This window comes from Ascaphus truei, chromosome 7 (genome assembly GCF_040206685.1).
Source record: "Ascaphus truei isolate aAscTru1 chromosome 7, aAscTru1.hap1, whole genome shotgun sequence".
Lineage (NCBI taxonomy): Eukaryota > Metazoa > Chordata > Amphibia > Anura > Ascaphidae > Ascaphus > Ascaphus truei.
In genome coordinates this window covers 53,311,850-53,330,866 of record NC_134489.1, presented here as the reverse complement: position 1 = coordinate 53,330,866, position 19,017 = coordinate 53,311,850, and the positions used below count along the sequence as shown (strand labels likewise).

General features: G+C 39.6%; 1 protein-coding gene across 22 annotated transcripts in view; it reads right to left on the bottom strand.

Moving 5' to 3' along the window:
- Positions 1 to 19,017, bottom strand: part of GULP1 (GULP PTB domain containing engulfment adaptor 1) — a 479,313-nt gene that overhangs the window by 380,967 nt on the left and 79,329 nt on the right. The window contains exon 3 of one of the 22 annotated variants that reach the window (XM_075608428.1): positions 5,459 to 5,583. The exons of the other annotated variants lie outside the window; for them this stretch is intronic. The gene's annotated coding sequence lies outside the window, so the exon portion shown is untranslated. The remainder of the gene's footprint in view (positions 1 to 5,458; positions 5,584 to 19,017) is intronic. 22 annotated transcript variants of the gene reach the window in all.

Here is a 19,017-nt window from a genome sequence, read left to right as displayed (position 1 = left end):
GATCACTTCTATTTCCCCCCCACCCCCTCTCTGGGGAAAACAGTCTCTCTCTGTATAACTCCCAGCATGGCAGCTTACGGTGTCTGTTTTAAAAGACTTCCTTGTTCATTCAGACCAGGCTGATTAGCTGCACCTGAGGGTAGCTTATCCAAGGGAAATTAACTCCATGTATGCTGGAACCTGCCCACTCTGCTAGCTCTTTAATCCATAAGGACAGGGATTCTGTCACAACACGTATAGACTTCTAACAGCTGCATAAGACATGAGGAAATACAAACTGTGTTACAGAAATTGTTACCTTTTCATGGACCAGCAGGATTTGTTTAAAATTAATAAACACACAATCCCAGCAAGCTCAAAAACATTGGATGTAGCTTTGGGCATCTCTGTCTTTTGTTGTATACATATGGTCACGCTCAGTAGCACTTCTTTTGACACTGATATATGGTGGGTTTGGGGTTTTTGAGCTTGCTGGGCTTGTGTGTTTATTAATTTTAATTTTCAACTGTCATCAGCTGTTTGGAGGTTAGTGGCCACTCCTCACAGGGTTTAAGCTCACCCCACCCACTTTTTAAAGTAACAGTTTTTTTCATGTTACTGTGTGGACAGATCCACTGTGATCATTCTGCCTCCTGCAGAGGTAAATGAGAATTTTCACAGATTGTGTTAGGACCTACTTACTGGTCATGCCTTGACGTGGCTTGCAGCCTTATAACTCTTTAGCTCAAGGGTTTAACTAAATGAACCTTACTCACGACAAAATTGAAGTATTATACTATGTATTTTTGTCACATTGAATGTAGCATTGCGCCTTTCTGTTTTTTTTGTTGTATTACTAAATCAACACTAATTTCCAGAATTGCTATTCGGTGTCTTGTCTGGGTTCTTCGGCATGCAAAGCTAACACTCTCTAGTAGATGCAAAAAATACATGTTAAATTGTTACCATCACACACATAGTTTATCTCATATTAGAAAGTTCATAATATTTGCCCTACCGTCACATTGACAAATATCAAAATCAGTGATGTAAAATCCACTATACATATTTGGTATATTAGCTCTAATTTCAACCCTCTGTACAAAGCTAGCTGATTGGAGAACAGTCCAAGAGACCAAGTAGCCATTAAAATGATAAATTGCACAGTAAGGAAACAAAGTAAAAGAAATAAAGCCACAGTCAGCCTCAGTTCAAAGGAAATTAATTTATTAGACAATTTACCATAGGTTTTTTTGAGTTTTACCAGCTTCTTTTGCAATGAATACAATGAGAAGTTTTCTTAAATTCTATGTGGGAACCGACATAATGGAAGTGTATTGTTTCGCTCACAAAACATTGTAATAGTAGAACTTGCTCTTTTGTAATTGCTGAAAAATGATGTATTTTCTATCTTATGTAGCCATGGCTGGTCCAGACTACAGTATCCTTTCTGCCTCCTGTCAAGCAAGTCATAGTAGCTACAGGCAGTGTCAGGCTATTCTGTGGGTTTACCCCCCTCATGCAACCTCCTTGAGTGGCAGGAGGGGAGATGAGGCATGGTCTGTGAGTTACTCAATCCGGGTGCAGCCCAGGTCCCCTCACCTTCTGCACTAAGGAGGCAATCCAAATTATAGTCAGTCCAGCTCTCCCCCTCATGGGGTAGAGGAGGTGAGCTCTGAGTCTCTTCCGGCTGGGAGAGAGAGACAGGCCTTCAGCCCCTCTTGGGGTTGATTGCCTCTCCAAGATCTGAATAGTGCACAAGGCCTCAAGACTGCTAGAAGGTGGTACCATCCAGAGGTCTGGACCTCATCCTAAAAGATGATGCATGCGCTGTAATATCAACTGCAGTGGCTGCCTCCATAAGAATCCTTTTTATATACCACTGCCTAAGTAACAGTCTATTGGGTTGGGGTATGCAAGAAGTCTGTCATGTGGGGACTGTCTCCAGGAACCCTGGAGCCTGCTGTGACTGGAAGCGCTGACACCACAAGAAGAACCTGAAGGATCACCAAAAGCATGTCCTGTTTCCCCTTACCATCGCGGACCCTCAGTATCTCCTGGACCCTCACAGGTATTTAGCACCATGACACCTGTAGCAATAGCAAAATCTCCCAGAGGGGGGAGAGGGGGAGAAGGGGAAGCAGCGCTACACATAAAATGGGACTTGATTTGTTGTCATTTATAGCCATTTATGTGATAAAAATAAATGCTCAATGAAAGTCTCTATCCCCAGGTCACTGCTATTCAGGGTTCTTCTTTCTTGGCTAACTGCAGTTTACTTGTATCTGCTCCTGTTATGATATTGTAATAAATATAGAGCAAGCTCTTTTTGAAACTACATCTGTGTGCCTCTACTTTCAATATGTGTGCATATTATATGCACCTCATCAGTATCCAGATTTGGAATGCCATTATCATTGGTAGGATTGAGCTCCAGGGGACATTCTATTTTATTGGACTATGAACTGAGTGCCACCACAACCTATTGCTATTTGCACTTGGCTTATGCTAAATATTATTAGTATTACAAGTTGGTGTGGAGTTGCTGAGGAGAAAAGAAGCCAATGTAGCTGACATTTTACCTATATATGTAACAATCACAGATTAGGTTAATCAGCCTTGAGTTTGCTTCTTGCAAATTGTTATTCTTCTCCAGAAAGACTAAGATTAGGTTAATTTTGAGTTTGATGATCTACAATTACAGTACCACGGAAAGGGAATAGACAGTTTAATGATGGCTGTTACAGGCAGGTGTGTATGAAATATGACTAAGAAGATACTGTATGTGATAATTCCTACTCTCATGTAATCATTCTTCAGTTGTTATGGAGCCAACCATAAATAAAATTCACCTATGCATACACACAATTCTCTGTGTATATACAATACTACATACATATACTCTACCCACAAATGTATTAATATATATAAATGGACTTTTCTAGATTATTGCCTGAAAATGTGATTTATATGGTCTCTAAAGTATATGAACTACAAATGCTACAGTATATGTGTTCTACCAAAAGATAGCACAATCTGCAACCCACGGTTTTATAGCATAAATCACTAGTAAAATGCAATGATTTTTCCGTAACAAGCAATATTGTAATTATGAATTAATTTGTATTACACCAATTTCATGCTTCAAAGCTTGCTGTAATAGCAGAAGTCAAAAACTTATTTTTTTCTAAAAAAAGCTTTGCCAATTATTCTATGGAAAATAGAACCTTAAATGCATCTTTTAAGTGTGTTATGTGAGGAAATGAAGTACTGTAGTGTAGCCAGGTTCCCCTTGGCGCTCCCATGGTTCCTACCTCCTGCGGTGGGAGTTGCGGGTGTCAGGTGGCTGGTGAGTTGAGCCGGTCGCTTGCGGTGCACCCGGCTAGCGGGGGCCGCCATTGTGGATATGCGCGCGCATGCGCAGTGGTCGCGCATGCGCAGATAGCGTTCGGGAGCTGCGGCAGCCATTTCAGAGTCGCGCATGCGCAGTTACGATCGTGCACGCGACCCCAATGGTTAGTAGCCTCCGCGGGACTACAATTCCCATGGGGCCTAGGGTGTGATGCACCAGGTGCCCCAGAGCAGCCAATGAGGGTCATGGATTCCCTGTAGCAAAGAATGGATACTTTTCGCGCGCGGAGAGAGAAGGCAGTTGAAGCTGGGAGCTGGGTAAGTGAGGGTGCAGGGGAGCAGTAGCCCCTTGCACTAGGTTAGTCACCCCCATAGGTCCCAGATAACTAAATCCTTGCCCCAGCTTGTTGTTACTTCAGGGACAGGCTGTAAGTAAGGAGATCTGCCCCATTAGCTGTTTGATTAGCCCAAGGAACCACTAATCGGCGCGCAGCCTGATCACTGGGTCTGGGCTCAGACCCCCTCTAGATAGAGACTATCTTCACGGAGGACCCCGCCACGCAGTGACTGCGGCCTGCGGACTGGAGACGGACCAGCCCCAAGGTATAGACGGTACGGTGTACGGTGATATTATCCACGTCGGAATTCACCCCACGCATAGGCGGACGGCACGTCGGATCATGCGGATCCAAGTCTGTTATCTTGCTGTACCCTGGTGCCGGAGCCCCGGGTAGGTACCTATTGTAGTGCACTAACACTCCACGGGATAGCGCTATCTCCAACACATTGGGTGGGCTTGGACATAAGGGACATCAGGGAATTGGAGCCCAGCACCCAGGTACTTTGGGGGACACTTATGTTGATGTGTGGGGTGGTGAACTTCTATACGTATGGTTATATGCATATTACTGTGTGGTACAGGGTACAGAGGTTATTAGTTATAGTAAAAAGGTTGCTAGCATATACTGTGTGCGTGCATTATTATTATTATTATTGTTCCTGTAAGAGGACCATCCCACCCTGTGGGGAACCCTTACAGGTGGAGGCGCTATATCCGAATAATCAGGTAACCCCAGGCTCCCAGCGGCGGAGGTTCAGGCCTTCTGTGAGCCTATCAAGTAACGCACCAACACGGTAACACAAGTGTATTTCCACATATGGTCCCCATCTGCGATTGGAGGGGGCAAATTGTGTTACAGTAGTATGAAACTTACAGCCAATGTTAGCTGAAAATAACACAGCTCTGCTAGGGAAAACATAGGTATATGTGATAAATTGGTAAAATGTCATACTGGCAATTCCCTTTCCAGCTTCATAATACACAAACAGTAACCAAGCTTAAACTGATGAGTCCAATGTTTTCATGGTACAATTGCCAATATCTTATTTTTAAAATGTCCCAAAGTGGTCTTGTCCTTCAACAATTTGATAGCTTGTGTAGTGATCACATGACTGTGGTATGTTCTATTGTATTGTGTAAAGATGCAAACAAAGGAGAAAGTCCTCCTCTTCTATTCAGACACCTGTCACCCCTCCCACACAGTGGTCAACGTTTTGTAAAAGAAATGAGCATAAAAAATGCTTGTCACAACGGCAACAAGCGCGCCGTCCTGTACCTGAAAGATTAAACAATTCTTGTAAAGAAACAAAAAACAAATATACAGTATAAGAGCTGCTAAACCTACTTCTTGTCTTGGCCAACTTGAAAACCAAAGTGATACCCAAAATATGTCTATACATTCAGAGTAAAGCCTTTGCTCTAATCCAGCAGTGGTCATGTCAGTATTTCAAGACTCCTGCCACTTTGGGAAGCTTTCAATCAAAAGCCAAGATTGATTTTTGATACAAACTGTGGCATTTTTTCATAAAACTGCAGTAGTGAAGATCAGAGCACTATGATATGGAAACTCCAATTGATTTCAGTAGATATTTCCATGAGCTAGTGCCCCAATTGGCAATATTACAATTTAATGAATGACCCCCTGAATTTAGAAACAGATGGAAAAAAACTCAAATACAGTAGTGAGGTTTTCACCTTCAAATAACCATAGGAAACATTTTTATTAAATCTCTGAACTAACGCAGGTCATCGTTCACTCATTTGCAGTAGATGCAGACGTCAACTCACTCATTTGTTGCGAATTTTCACTGCTTGAATGCAGTAATTCCCCCCTTAACCGGCCATTTTTTATTCCATTAACCCACAAATCTCATTGGTTTGGGTCCTTTGAGGCTGGCATCTCTGTACAGTAGCTGTTACCAAAAAAATATTAACAATAAATGAATGTGCTTTAGTAAATCACCCCTAGCCATATCCCTACTTATAGCAGTAATCCACCGTCAAAATATTGCAGTGATCTAAAGTCATGGAAATGTATTTTAGACTCTTATGGAATGTCCTCATATAAAGTAACATCTGCTTAGCAACTGAGAAAAAGAAAAGGTATGCACAGCTGTTTTCAATGGCCACTCATTAAGCAGATAATATCAATAGTAGTAAACCTCTGAATGATACTCCCCTCTATAAAGGACAAAAGCTTTGCCATTTCCCTGTTTTTTTCCAGAAACATTTACTTTGAAGGGAAATCTATATCAGTGAATAAATTGTGTGCAAGTCCTGTTTAAAAGATTTACTCTGCGGCCTTAAGCATTGATATAAGTATGTCCCTTGATGTGCAAGTCCTGTTTAAAAGATTTACTCTGCGTCCTTAAGCATTGATATAAGTATGTCCCTTGATGTGCAAGTCCTGTTTAAAAGATTTACTCTGCGGCCTTAAGCATTGATATAAGTATGTCCCTTGATGTGCAAGTCCTGTTTAAAAGATTTACTCTGCGGCCTTAAGCATTGATATAAGTTAGTACGTTTGAATATCAAAAGGTGTATTATTTTTTTTCCCCCTCTTAACTCTGTGCTGTTAATTGACTCAGTGACGTCACTGAGGAAGCATTGGCGAAACGCGTTTGACGTTTTTTGGCCATTACAAGCCACCGTGGTGAGGACTTGATTCCCCTGTATTTTTTGGCTCGGCGATCCCGCCGTCTGCGCATGCGCACCGGAGCAGGGAGCTGTAATCTGTGTATGCTGAGGGACAGGCCGTTTTGAGGAGGACATAGCCTGTGCACGGGCTTTTGGAAACTCTCAACCCTAGCCACCCGAAGTGAAGATCAACACAGCAACCATCTGCCAACAGGGAAACAGCCAGGACAAACCACCCCAACCCAGGAAGGGATCCGTTGTGGAGTCTGGCAGCATCTCCTCTCTATGCCTGAAATTATCGGCCGCTTGTAAGTGTTCAATCTCTTTTTTTCTACTGTTAATAAATTTTATTGCACTATTTTTTTCCCTTTATATTTTTTTGCTAAGGAGGATACCAGGAGGTTTTTCCTCACCCTCAACAAAACACAGCTATATAAGGAGAAGAGTATAAGAATTCAAGATATTAGATATTTTGATGTAAGTGTGTCTCCTTTCATTCAGCATTACCTTTTAATCTCCATTGATCTCCTAACACCCCTACTCCCTCCCCCCCTCCCTAATCAAACGAAGAGCTGTGTATAATCACTGTGTTGGTCCCTTATTGTGGTCCCCTCTCTTCTCTCCCTCACTTATATGCTTTAAACGCCGTGGAGCCACAAGCAGAGCAACGCGCCGGAGGACCCCCCTTTTTTCTACCAGTATCCATACAGAGGTTGGTGAATCACCTCTGAGAGACTCAGGCTGCGGAACTGCATTGTGCCAAGGACAGGAGCCATATACTGAACAGTAGGATAACTCTTTTTTTGGCGCAACTTTTCTCTCTTTCTATCACCTTACAATTAACACTGGTAAACTGTCCCCCAAGACCAACCTCTTTTGAAATCCTAGTTGGCAGAATCTGCCTCCCCTTCTCTAAGCCCGTCCTGATTGCTGGCATCTACCGCCCCCCATAAAGCCCCTCTACAATCTCTGACTGATATCACCCAGTTTCTTGGCTCCATTTCCTCTCTGAATGAGAAGAGTGAGCTGGTAGTTCTTGGGGATTTCAACTTCAATTGGCTTGACCCTAAAAACCACAAAATCCACAAACAAATCTAGTCGCTTAACATATCGCAACTCATTTCCCAACCCACATGGACAAACCTGAAATCGCACAACCATTCCCTGCTTGACTGGATTCTCTCCTCAAATCCCAGCAGAATCCAATCCTCTGGCATCCTTCCTGACATTTTCAGTGACCATGCAATAGTGTACTGTGTAAGGAAAATTAAACCGCCCCAATCAAGCCCTAAAGTTCTTCTCACTAGAACATTTATGGAAAATAGTTGAAGCGCTCAAATGCAGGTATATCTCAAAATAATAATAAGCCAGACCACTGTACCAGGGTACTAACAATTGATATAGTACCTATTGTGTCATATAATGGGTACTATCCTCCTGAAGACAGGTTGTGTGTGGTGCAACCCACTCACCATCTGTCTCATCGGCAGGTTCCCCTGAAAAATATGCAAATACTCACATCCTGGTAGGGCAGGCAGGCAGGCTGTGCAGCTACTCAATGCAATACAGGGAAAAGGGAGACCAAAAAGCGCACCAGCACAAACGGAGCAGGAAGAAACCAGAACAAAAAAATGATTAAAAGGGCACTTTAATGTGGCAAAAGACCCATCCAATGCATTTCGAACGTCGCAGCGTTCTTTTTCAAGGATAAAACACAATGTGATAACATCCATTATATACCCTCTTACCTGTGGGCCATTTCGCGCCAAAAATCAGAACCTGATGACGTCATAACAGAGCGACTCAGTGCTGATCTAAGGGCAAAAGGAAGTACCAAAGGCAGTGTGGCCATTTTGGATGTTGGCAAACATAGGAACACAATAACAAAGCTTTATTGACCATTCCAGCAGAACAAAATACATTGCTGCTAACTGGACAAGCATATTTAAACGAAATAAAGCTATATTAAACTAAACTAATGCTTAATAAAAGGTACTATTATATCAAGGAAAAACATGAACAAGGTGGATTAAAAAACTAGCTGTGTTGCAACTAAGTTATATACAAAAAAAAGGTTAAAAATAAAAACCTCTAGACATGATTAAAAAAAATGTGCAAAGAAGTAAATTTAAAGACATGTTACACAACATACTGCATAACACAGATTGTGTACCTAAATCATAGGAACCAGGGAAATACAACCATTATAAAATATGAAGTATTATCCACAAGATACATCAAAGAACAATTTAAGCTTACATATTAGCATAATATTTGCATGATAAGGCATAGGTTCAAAGGTTATAATGACAAGAATATAATGTCCAATATAATGACAATTGTCTTATTTAATCTGTATTACCAACTAATTACACCATAATACGTCTATCACAAAAATGTTTACAAAAAATGTGTTAGTTGCCAGTCAATGTTCAAGCCCATAGGGAAGCGCGTTTGGAGAGTGAAGATCCAATACGCCTCCCTACGGTCCAGAAGGTTGATATGATCACCTCCTCTAGATTTAGAAATAACTGAATCAATCCCCAAAAAGGAAAAATTATTAATTCCTCCCTGACCACATTCAGTGAAGTGTTTTGAGACTGGATGATTAGTGTCTCTCAATTTTATGAGCCTTAAATGCTCTAACATCCTGACCTTAAGGGCTCTAGTCGTCCTCCCCACATACCTCTTGCCACAACCACATGTTATTAGATAAATCACAAATTGACTTTTACAATTTATAAAACTGTTAATCTTAAATTCCTTATTTGGTAATATATTCACACCATGTGGCGGTGGCAAGGCAAACTGGAAAAAACTTTTGGCAGGCTTCATGTGTTTACATGCACTACAAGAGCCACATTTAAAGGAACCCCTAGTGATAAAGGTTTTTTTGAGACCAGAAGATTTGAGTTCACTTGGTGAAACATGAGATCCAATTGTTCTCGCTCTATGATATACAAAAGTAGGACCAGAATCCACATATTTTTTAAGGACAGGGTCCATGGATAAGACATTCCAATGTTTTGAAATTATAGAGTTTACTTTTCCACTTTGTTTACTAAATTGTGAAATAAAAAGAGGACATTTGTTTTTTAATTCTGTCAGTCCATGTGAGTCCTGTTTAATACCAATTGTCTTAACATTGTTAGCAAGGCGAGAATCTCCAATTGGATGTGTGGGCAACAATGATGCTCTCTCTGTATGTAATGCATTTTCAAATGCAATTGCTAAATGTGATTTGGGGTATCCCCTTTCCAAAAATCTCCTTGTAAGCTCCTCAGACTGAGAAAGGAAACCACTCATAGTGGAACAATTCCTTCTCAGTCTGAGGAACTGTCCCCTTGGTATGGCCTTTATGACATGGGATGGGTGGCAGCTGTCCGCCCTAAGAAAGGTGTTCCTGGCATTTTGCTTCCTATAAACATCCGTTTGGATTTTTTTGTCTATGTCTACAAATAATTGTAGATCCAGAAATTCAATGTGATGGAAATGAAAATTTAATGTAAATCTTAGATTATAAAGATTATTATTAAGATAAGATACAAAAGTGTGAAGTGTAGTGACATCCCCCCTCCAAATAATAATTAGGTCGTCCACAAATCTTTTATAAAAAACAATATTGTGACGAAATAAATTAGTGCTCGAATAAATAAAAAGTGCTTCCCACCATCCCATAAATAAGTTCGCAAAAGAAGGAGCAAAACTTGTACCCATAGCAGTGCCAATAAGTTGCAAATAAAACTTACCATTAAATGTGAAAAAGTTGTGCGTGAGTAAAAAGTGTATAGCGTCCAAAATAAAAGCCGATTGAAAAATTGATATTTCTGGTATCTCAATAAATTGGCGGACCGCTGCCAAACCATGGTCATGTTGTATAACAGAATACAGAGAGGTAACATCAAGTGTTACCCACAGGTAATCATTACCCCATTTAACATTTTTGATCTGATCAAGAAGATCACCAGAGTCCCGTATAAATGAGGGCAATTTCCTAACAAAAGGCTGAAGAAAACCATTAACATATCTTGACAGACCATCTCCCAAAGATCCAATACTAGAGACAATGGGACGACCTGGAGGGTCGACCAATGTCTTGTGGATCTTTGGGAGATGGTGGAAGATAGGAATAATGGGATGAGATGGAATAATGAATTTAACCTCGTCCTTCGACAGAACTTCCATAATAACACCTGAGTCAACCAGTTCTACAAGGAACTCCAAGAATTGCGGTGTGGGGTCGGCGGATAGTACACGATAGGACCGGCCATCATCCAGTTGGCGTAATGCCTCCCTGATGTAACCGTCTCTGCCCTGCACCACCACCGCACCCCCCTTGTCCGCACTCTTAATGACCAATGCAGAATTATTTTTCAAAGATTTTAAAGCTAAACGTTCACTTTGATTCAAATTGTCATGATCTATATAGGATAGGGAAAATCCCTGAGCTAGAAGACGAAGGTCTCTTATAACTAGATTTTCAAACATAGTCAGAAATTGACCCTTGACATGAGTGGGGTAGAACACAGAACTCCTTTTTAGGCCTGAATTCCATTCAGAAAATGTAGGAATATTAACATCATCAACCGTCTGTTCAGATAAAAGATCATTCATATCTTGCAGGGTACAAAAATCATTAAATGTATGTAAAGCAATAGATACCGGAGGAACAGAGTCGGATGAGGGGACATCACTCTCGGTAGCGTGTGATGGCCCCCCCATCTAAATCCTCATCTCCGGTCGACCTAGTAACATTTGGAATAAAATTGTCAAAAAACTTTTTCAAGGATAATTTCCGAACAAACTTATACACATCAATAGTGGTTTCGAACAAATTAAAGTTCATTGAAGGTGAAAATTTTAGGCCTTTATCCAGTAGTGACAACTCTGTAGGAGAGAGAGCAGTTCCTGAAATATTTATAACATTAGATATATCATTCAAAACTTCTTCCTTTTGGAGGCGGACCTGTAGCCCCCTCCTCCTCCCCCCCCTCCTCCCTCTTCTGATTCTCTTGTGTCCTTTTGAAATAAAGGGAAAGATTTTGGTTGTTGCTGTTGCTGTCTCTGTTGATTAACATTTTGATAAGAAAAAGCATCCTGGGACCTAGGTGGTTGACCCCAAAAGGTGCGTCCACCCCTCCCTCGCCCCCTGGATGGAGCTCCACGACCACGATGATCATCATTCTCAAATGTATTGACAAAAGATACAGAATGAGAGGTAGAGGCAGTTTCTGCATCTGAAGCATCAGATTCGCCACTCTGATAATCCACATTCTTAGATTTTAAAATGGACTTATTGGGAGTAGATTTAAACTGAATGAATGATTTATCTTTGTTATTTGATCTTTCCTGAATAGAATTTATCCTCTGCCAATGGTAAACCTGGTTCTTTTCATAGTCATATCTGTCCCGATCATATTTACTTTGTTTTTTAGACATAATACCACATTCCACATTTTTTACCGTTTTGGAGAGAATAACATCAAATTCTTTAAAGCCCTTTAAACCTTTCAAACTGTATATGTTTTTTTGCAGTTCTGTGATTTGGATATCAAGCTGATCTTTCTCCTTCATTTTCTGAAACACTATTAACTCCATCAAACGAAAAGAGCAGTCATTGAGGGCTGTCACCCATCTATTTTCAAAATCCACATCCGGAAAACCAAAGGAGGGGGCTTTTTTAACCCTTAGTCCTCTTGGGATCCTTTTACATTTAGCATAGTTCTCCAGGCTTATAATGTCCCACCATAAGCGGTTCTTATGAATCAATAAACTTTCCAATTTTTGAAAGTGGATTTTGAGTTCAGAGATGTCAGTGGTATCCAAATCCACAATGTTATCAAACACACGTAAAGCTTGTTTTTTTCTCTGTGTATCATCACAAGTGTTGAAAAAATAAGTATCTGAAATATCTTCTAATTCATCCATATTATCCCCTGGTTCCTCCATACCAATATAATGGAACACAAAGGGGGTACTGAAGCCACAAAAAAGTAACTATAAAAGTGTATAAAAAGCAAAAATATAAAAAATAGGGATCTTCCTTTTAAATTCAAAGATTAAGCTCCAAAAAACCTATGCATGTGCGGCTCCAACCTGTATATATTGCAATATGGAAAATAGTTGAAGCGCTCAAATGCAGGTATATCTCAAAATAATAATAAGCCAGACCACTGTACCAGGGTACTAACAATTCTTTTTATTTCACAATTTAGTAAACAAAGTGGAAAAGTAAACTCTATAATTTCAAAACATTGGAATGTCTTATCCATGGACAATGTCCTTAAAAAATATGTGCATTCTGGTCCTACTTTTGTATATCGTAGAGCGAGAACAATTGGATCTCATGTTTCACCAAGTGAACTCAAATCTTCTGGTCTCAAAAAAACCTTTATCACTAGGGGTTCCTTTAAATGTGGCTCTTGTAGTGCATGTAAACACATGAAGCCTGCCAAAAGTTTTTTCCAGTTTGCCTTGCCACCGCCACATGGTGTGAATATATTACCAAATAAGGAATTTAAGATTAACAGTTTTATAAATTGTAAAAGTCAATTTGTGATTTATCTAATAACATGTGGTTGTGGCAAGAGGTATGTGGGGAGGACGACTAGAGTCCTTAAGGTCAGGATGTTAGAGCATTTAAGGCTCATAAAATTGAGAGACACTAATCATCCAGTCTCAAAACACTTCACTGAATGTGGTCAGGGAGGAATTAATAATTTTTCCTTTTTGGGGATTGATTCAGTTATTTCTAAATCTAGAGGAGGTGATCATATCAACCTTCTGGACCGTAGGGAGGCGTATTGGATCTTCACTCTCCAAACGCGCTTCCCTATGGGCTTGAACATTGACTGGCAACTAACACATTTTTTGTAAACATTTTTGTGATAGACGTATTATGGTGTAATTAGTTGGTAATACAGATTAAATAAGACAATTGTCATTATATTGGACATTATATTCTTGTCATTATAACCTTTGAACCTATGCCTTATCATGCAAATATTATGCTAATATGTAAGCTTAAATTGTTCTTTGATGTATCTTGGGGATAATACTTCATATTTTATAATGGTTGTATTTCCCTGGTTCCTATGATTTAGGTACACAATCTGTGTTATGCAGTATGTTGTGTAATATGTCTTTAAATTTACTTCTTTGCACATTTTTTTTAATCATGTCTAGAGGTTTTTATTTTTAACCTTTTTTTTGTATATAACTTAGTTGCAACACAGCTAGTTTTTTAATCCACCTTGTTCATGTTTTTCCTTGATATAATAGTACCTTTTATTAAGCATTAGTTTAGTTTAATATAGCTTTATTTCGTTTAAATATGCTTGTCCAGTTAGCAGCAATGTATTTTGTTCTGCTGGAATGGTCAATAAAGCTTTGTTATTGTGTTCCTATGTTTGCCCACATCCAAAATGGCCACACTGCCTTTGGTACTTCCTTTTGCCCTTAGATCAGCACTGAGTCGCTCTGTTATGACGTCATCAGGTTCTGATTTTTGGCGCGAAATGGCCCACAGGTAAGAGGGTATATAATGGATGTTATCACATTGTGTTTTATCCTTGAAAAAGAACGCTGCGACGTTCGAAATGCATTGGATGGGTCTTTTGCCACATTAAAGTGCCCTTTTAATCATTTTTTTGTTCTGGTTTCTTCCTGCTCCGTTTGTGCTGGTGCGCTTTTTGGTCTCCCTTTTCCCTGTATTGCATTGAGTAGCTGCACAGCCTGCCTGCCTGCCCTACCAGGATGTGAGTATTTGCATATTTTTCAGGGGAACCTGCCGATGAGACAGATGGTGAGTGGGTTGCACCACACACAACCTGTCTTCAGGAGGATAGTACCCATTATATGACACAATAGGTACTATATCAATTGTTAGTACCCTGGTACAGTGGTCTGGCTTATTATTATTTTGAGATATACCTGCATTTGAGCGCTTCAACTATTTTCCATATTGCAATATATACAGGTTGGAGCCGCACATGCATAGGTTTTTTGGAGCTTAATCTTTGAATTTAAAAGGAAGATCCCTATTTTTTATATTTTTGCTTTTTATACACTTTTATAGTTACTTTTTTGTGGCTTCAGTACCCCCTTTGTGTTCCATTATATTGGTATGGAGGAACCAGGGGATAATATGGATGAATTAGAAGATATTTCAGATACTTATTTTTTCAACACTTGTGATGATACACAGAGAAAAAAACAAGCTTTACGTGTGTTTGATAACATTGTGGATTTGGATACCACTGACATCTCTGATCTCAAAATCCACTTTCAAAAATTGGAAAGTTTATTGATTCATAAGAACCGCTTATGGTGGGACATTATAAGCCTGGAGAACTATGCTAAATGTAAAAGGATCCCAAGAGGACTAAGGGTTAAAAAAGCCCCCTCCTTTGGTTTTCCGGATGTGGATTTTGAAAATAGATGGGTGACAGCCCTCAATGACTGCTCTTTTCGTTTGATGGAGTTAATAGTGTTTCAGAAAATGAAGGAGAAAGATCAGCTTGATATTCAAATCACAGAACTGCAAAAAAACATATACAGTTTGAAAGGTTTAAAGGGCTTTAAGGAATTTGATGTTATTCTCTCCAAAACGGTAAAAAATGTGGAATGTGGTATTATGTCTAAAAAACAAAGTAAATATGATCGGGACAGATATGACTATGAAAAGAACCAGGTTTACCATTGGCAGAGGATAAATTCTATTCAGGAAAGATCAAATAACAAAGATAAATCATTCATTCAGTTTAAATCTACTCCCAATAAGTCCATTTTAAAATCTAAGAATGTGGATTATCAGAGTGGCGAATCTGATGCTTCAGATGCAGAAACTGCCTCTACCTCTCATTCTGTATCTTTTGTCAATACATTTGAGAATGATGATCATCGTGGTCGTGGAGCTCCATCCAGGGGGCGAGGGAGGGGTGGACGCACCTTTTGGGGTCAACCACCTAGGTCCCAGGATGCTTTTTCTTATCAAAATGTTAATCAACAGAGACAGCAACAGCAACAACCAAAATCTTTCCCTTTATTTCAAAAGGACACAAGAGAATCAGAAGAGGGAGGAGGGGGGGGAGGAGGAGGGGGCTACAGGTCCGCCTCCAAAAGGAAGAAGTTTTGAATGATATACTGCACCGACACACTTTATTCGAGCAAATACCCAGTATGTACCTGGCAGATACCTGGAATGCGCCGCTCCTCACCTCTGACAAGCCCCGTTGCGTTTGCCTTCCCAGCCTGGGTTCATGCCTGGCTGACGGGCGGCTGATCTGTTAAATGATAATGATTAGGATTTAATAGGCTGCAATGCTTCGCGTGTCTACCAGATGGCATAAATTCATGAATTGTAATGCAGTATATATATATATACTGTGCAGTATTGCAGCCAGCGGGAATAAAATGCTTCAATCCCTGCTTGGAAAATAACCCAATATACTCGGGCAGAAAACAGTCACAAACCTCAATACACCCGGGTATACCCGAATTCGTGGGACTAGCCGAGCTCGAATAAAGTGTGTCGCCAGTGTATCTAATGTTATAAATATTTCAGGAACTGCTCTCTCTCCTACAGAGTTGTCACTACTGGATAAAGGCCTAAAATTTTCACCTTCAATGAACTTTAATTTGTTCGAAACCACTATTGATGTGTATAAGTTTGTTCGGAAATTATCCTTGAAAAAGTTTTTTGACAATTTTATTCCAAATGTTACTAGGTCGACCGGAGATGAGGATTTAGATGGGGGGCCATCACACGCTACCGAGAGTGATGTCCCCTCATCCGACTCTGTTCCTCCGGTATCTATTGCTTTACATACATTTAATGATTTTTGTACCCTGCAAGATATGAATGATCTTTTATCTGAACAGACGGTTGATGATGTAAATATTCCTACATTTTCTGAATGGAATTCAGGCCTAAAAAGGAGTTCTGTGTTCTACCCCACTCATGTCAAGGGTCAATTTCTGACTATGTTTGAAAATCTAGTTATAAGAGACCTTCGTCTTCTAGCTCAGGGATTTTCCCTATCCTATATAGATCATGACAATTTGAATCAAAGTGAACGTTTAGCTTTAAAATCTTTGAAAAATAATTCTGCATTGGTCATTAAGAGTGCGGACAAGGGGGGTGCGGTGGTGGTGCAGGGCAGAGACGGTTACATCAGGGAGGCATTACGCCAACTGGATGATGGCCGGTCCTATCGTGTACTATCCGCCGACCCCACACCGCAATTCTTGGAGTTCCTTGTAGAACTGGTTGACTCAGGTGTTATTATGGAAGTTCTGTCGAAGGACGAGGTTAAATTCATTATTCCATCTCATCCCATTATTCCTATCTTCCACCATCTCCCAAAGATCCACAAGACATTGGTCGACCCTCCAGGTCGTCCCATTGTCTCTAGTATTGGATCTTTGGGAGATGGTCTGTCAAGATATGTTAATGGTTTTCTTCAGCCTTTTGTTAGGAAATTGCCCTCATTTATACGGGACTCTGGTGATCTTCTTGATCAGATCAAAAATGTTAAATGGGGTAATGATTACCTGTGGGTAACACTTGATGTTACCTCTCTGTATTCTGTTATACAACATGACCATGGTTTGGCAGCGGTCCGCCAATTTATTGAGATACCAGAAATATCAATTTTTCAATCGGCTTTTATTTTGGACGCTATACACTTTTTACTCACGCACAACTTTTTCACATTTAATGGTAAGTTTTATTTGCAACTTATTGGCACTGCTATGGGTACAAGTTTTGCTCCTTCTTTTGCGAACTTATTTATGGGATGGTGGGAAGCACTTTTTATTTATTCGAGCACTAATTTATTTCGTCACAATATTGTTTTTTATAAAAGATTTGTGGACGACCTAATTATTATTTGGAGGGGGGATGTCACTACACTTCACACTTTTGTATCTTATCTTAATAATAATCTTTATAATCTAAGATTTACATTAAATTTTCATTTCCATCACATTGAATTTCTGGATCTACAATTATTTGTAGACATAGACAAAAAAATCCAAACGGATGTTTATAGGAAGCAAAATGCCAGGAACACCTTTCTTAGGGCGGACAGCTGCCACCCATCCCATGTCATAAAGGCCATACCAAGGGGACAGTTCCTCAGACTGAGAAGGAATTGTTCCACTATGAGTGGTTTCCTTTCTCAGTCTGAGGAGCTTACAAGGAGATTTTTGGAAAGGGGATACCCCAAATCACATTTAGCAATTGCATTTGAAAATGCATTACATACAGAGAGAGCATCATTGTTGCCCACACATCCAATTGGAGATTCTCGCCTTGCTAACAATGTTAAGACAATTGGTATTAAACAGGACTCACATGGACTGACAGAATTAAAAAACAAATGTCCTCTTTTTATTTCACAATTTAGTAAACAAAGTGGAAAAGTAAACTCTATAATTTCAAAACATTGGAATGTCTTATCCATGGACCCTGTCCTTAAAAAATATGTGGATTCTGGTCCTACTTTTGTATATCGTAGAGCGAGAACAATTGGATCTCATGTTTCACCAAGTGAACTCAAATCTTCTGGTCTCAAAAAAACCTTTATCACTAGGGGTTCCTTTAAATGTGGCTCTTGTAGTGCATGTAAACACATGAAGCCTGCCAAAAGTTTTTTCCAGTTTGCCTTGCCACCGCCACATGGTGTGAATATATTACCAAATAAGGAATTTAAGATTAACAGTTTTATAAATTGTAAAAGTCAATTTGTGATTTATCTAATAACATGTGGTTGTGGCAAGAGGTATGTGGGGAGGACGACTAGAGCCCTTAAGGTCAGGATGTTAGAGCATTTAAGGCTCATAAAATTGAGAGACACTAATCATCCAGTCTCAAAACACTTCACTGAATGTGGTCAGGGAGGAATTAATAATTTTTCCTTTTTGGGGATTGATTCAGTTATTTCTAAATCTAGAGGAGGTGATCATATCAACCTTCTGGACCGTAGGGAGGCGTATTGGATCTTCACTCTCCAAACGCGCTTCCCTATGGGCTTGAACATTGACTGGCAACTAACACATTTTTTGTAAACATTTTTGTGATAGACGTATTATGGTGTAATTAGTTGGTAATACAGATTAAATAAGACAATTGTCATTATATTGGACATTATATTCTTGTCATTATAACCTTTGAACCTATGCCTTATCATGCAAATATTATGCTAATATGTAAGCTTAAATTGTTCTTTGATGTATCTTGGGGATAATACTTCATATTTTATAATGGTTGTATTTCCCTGGTTCCTATGATTTAGGTACACAATCTGTGTTATGCAGTATGTTGTGTAATATGTCTTTAAATTTACTTCTTTGCACATTTTTTTTAATCATGTCTAGAGGTTTTTATTTTTAACCTTTTTTTTGTATATAACTTAGTTGCAACACAGCTAGTTTTTTAATCCACCTTGTTCATGTTTTTCCTTGATATAATAGTACCTTTTATTAAGCATTAGTTTAGTTTAATATAGCTTTATTTCGTTTAAATATGCTTGTCCAGTTAGCAGCAATGTATTTTGTTCTGCTGGAATGGTCAATAAAGCTTTGTTATTGTGTTCCTATGTTTGCCCACATCCAAAATGGCCACACTGCCTTTGGTACTTCCTTTTGCCCTTAGATCAGCACTGAGTCGCTCTGTTATGACGTCATCAGGTTCTGATTTTTGGTGC